The sequence below is a fragment of the Enoplosus armatus genome, chromosome 2 (genome assembly GCF_043641665.1).
Source record: "Enoplosus armatus isolate fEnoArm2 chromosome 2, fEnoArm2.hap1, whole genome shotgun sequence".
NCBI classification, from domain to species: Eukaryota; Metazoa; Chordata; class Actinopteri; order Centrarchiformes; family Enoplosidae; genus Enoplosus; species Enoplosus armatus.
Genome location: NC_092181.1, coordinates 20,152,605 through 20,155,962, shown reverse-complemented (window position 1 = coordinate 20,155,962; position 3,358 = coordinate 20,152,605).

Sequence of the window (3,358 nt, the reverse complement as noted above, 5' to 3'; positions counted from 1 at the left end):
CTGCATGGCCAGAAACCAGCATGGTTAAGTGAGAAGATGTTTCTTTGTAATTTTTGTGGACTGACCCTTTAACATATCGCATCTGGCCCAGACATATGTAGACTTAGATGAAGTTTCTTCTCTCAATAACTGCATGTCATACTGTGTTTTTTCCTCATCAAGAACATGAACTGCAATACAGTTTGCTGCCAACACAGAGAGCTACACTGTATTGTCAGGATCTTTTCAGTAGCTCAGCCATCATAGCATCACACAGCTGTGGTCCCTGCCATGCTGATTATCTGGCCTTTAGCTTCCCGGGTGGCAGCATTGAAGCTTTGACCTGCTCTGTCTCGCTGTACTCCACCTGCTCGTTCAGTCTGCCTCTATCTGCTCGACAGCACTCACCTCCTCCGACAGGCTTCCCAGAACGTCAGCTCCTGAAAGACAAGCTTTCCTCCTCTCTCTCTCTTTAATTCTTTATCTCTTTCCTTCTCCCAATTTTTCCATTGCATCTCTGTATCTCTTTCACTCTGCCTGTCCATCTATCAAAGCCAACTCCTCTCCCAACTCCTGCGCTCTCATGTCAGCGAGAGGTGAAAGAGGTGTCTTACAGTAAAGAAGAACCTGCAGCTTTGTTTCATATTACACCTCACAGGGTGCTGTAGCTGTCTGTGGCTATCAACCTCTACTGCCTCCCACAAAACCTTTTCTCCACCTCACACAAATACCTTTCTATCACTTACTTGGTATATTCCTAATCCATCTATGTAGTGATTTCAAGATGGAATGGAAATATAACATGAATATAAGATGTAACAACACATAATTAGGACAGTTCTGTGCCGTATATTGTATAATTTGATGGCAGGCATAGGAATTAATACAAAATTATTTTCTTGGTTAAATGAAAACATTACGTACAAGGCCCCTTAAAATAAGCACTGATAAAGAGATAGCAAATTACGTGTTACTGACTTGAAAACCTAATCCTCAATGTTTTTGGGGTATTGTTTTAACAATCTTAGAGCAAAGAGGCAAAAACCTTAAAGGTTGAAACCAGTACCAGTGTTTCAAGTTGCAGTTCCTCCAATGGCCACTAGATGCTGGCTCTACGAACATTCACGAAAAGAGTCTCTCTTTTCACTGCTCCCTTTGCTCATAAGTGAATCACTCATCTGTGAATGGGGAAACACATTTTTAAAACACACAGTCAATATAATTTTCTTTACAACTCATTTAGTAATAGTTTAAGTATTTTCTGTTTACCCGGTAGTTTTGAACACTACTCTTTTATTATGTCATTAAGACTTATGAGGTGTATATTTGGATCTCAGCCTACAATCAGTTGTGGTGGTTTCCATATGCTCCTTCTGCCTTCAGTCCTGAGCATGAAGATTCATTCTTGACCTTGGGAACACACATCTAAATGTTCTAAACTCCAGGTTCACTGACTTGCTTTTTTCAGAGCTTTTGACTTCTTCAGCAAATGTCGTCAGTAGTTAGGCCCCCGTAATGCCCGAAAAATGCAAGGCGCACTGAAGGCAGTAAGCACATCATAAGAACAGAAGAAACTCATCTCTATAAACAGATATCTGCATAGGAAGGCAGAATCTGTAGGCAAGGGACAAGAGTTTGGTATTGGAAGAGTCCTGGTTTCCATTTGTAGTCCGAGTAGTATTGACCAATAACGTTTGAGTGGGCTTTGATTGTATGCAGGTAAACAGTGGAGATGGAGTGGAGATGGCGGAACACATTGGCCGAAACACAATCTCTGAATCCTAGAGATTACCTTTGTATTAGCTTTTTTTAAAAATGTATCTGCATTCAAAACATCGATAGTGATCGATATCGATAGCCGATGGGTTATAAGATTGCTAATCGTGGGGTGTAAACAATGAAAGGCGCACAAAACAGGAGGTCTTGGCCCATATATCCTTATTCAGATATCTGCTGGCTACACTGGAAGGCCCGAAGCATTGGCCGCTCCGAGATTGACAAGAAACAAAGAAGATGAGTTGCAAAAGTATGCAGGAACTCAGATTGGTCTTTCCCATGTTTTGTCACTCACTGGTTGCCCATTGTGGTTTGACCAGGTGATCTTCACTGTGTCTCTTCAAAAGTTGAACTATATTCAACTGTTTTTGCAACTCGTGCCTAAGAAATGCTGCATTCTTTCATTGAAATACATGGATTTCAGATGCGTTTCTCCTAAGCAATGTGCCTGTGTGTGAACGGGTCCTTAATCAGCTGAGGGATGCACTACAAATACGGACACTTTGCATCATGTTTGGTTTGTAATTCAGCAGGGAAACAGAAAACACAGCTCTCTTTTTACCCTCTTCATTTACAGTGATCCTACTTCCCCCGAGCAAGCTATTACAACTCCATGGTCATATTTCATTAAAGAACTGTTTAAAATGCAACATTCTTAATAGGCTCATTGTAACTTTGTGTGTGTGTGTGTGTGTGTGTGTGTGTGTGTGTGTGTGTGTGTGTGTGTATGTGTGTGTGTGTGTGTGTGTGTGAAGCAGCGCACGCCCATTATACCAGTGTGTGCGATTCCTGCGTTTGTTCGATCCCTTTATCTAGTGATCAAAAAGGGACTGCGTGCCCATGCTGAAGGGGGTTGGCCCAATGAAGGAAGAGAGAGGGTCTCTACACATGTAATCCTTGTCAATGAATTTAGGCATTTTTTTTTTATTAATGAATATTTCAGTAGTTATTGCAGCGAGCTGCTCATGTGAGTCTCTCTTTTCACTGCTCCCTTTGCTCATAAGTGAATCACTCATCTAATGATTTAATTAATAGCATTGTATCCACAGATGAAAAGCTTATATTTAATCAGCAAAATGGAGTGAACTGAGATCAGGGGCCTTGACTGTCATCAAAATGTGCTTGAGGTCCCACTTGCTCACTAAGCCACTTTAAGCCCTGGGACACCCATACTTAATTGAGAGTTAATAAATAAATGTGGTTAGAGTAATCCCTGGATCCAGCCCCTCAGAGCTCCCGATCTAGCTCTGCGTGTGTGTGTGTGTGTTTTGAGTGTGCCTGTGTGTGTGCGTGTGTGTGTGTGTGTGCATACATGCGTACACTGGCCAAGCTCCCTGTGTCACTACAACCGTGCCAAGGCAGACTCTACTGTAGTGTGCCAGATACTGGTTTATTTACCTGAGATGCCCCCTGTGTCACTGCAAGTGCCATATGTTAGATCCCAGGACAATTGGTCCCAGAATGCACCTTCTCCCTTTTTTTCAAAATTTTAGTTACATACAGTACTGTATATGCATCAAATAAATCATGAATTCAAGGCCTCATTTTTTTTCATAGAAAGGTTCTCTTTTTAAATGTTTCTTGGTTTTACAAAAGTGTTGAT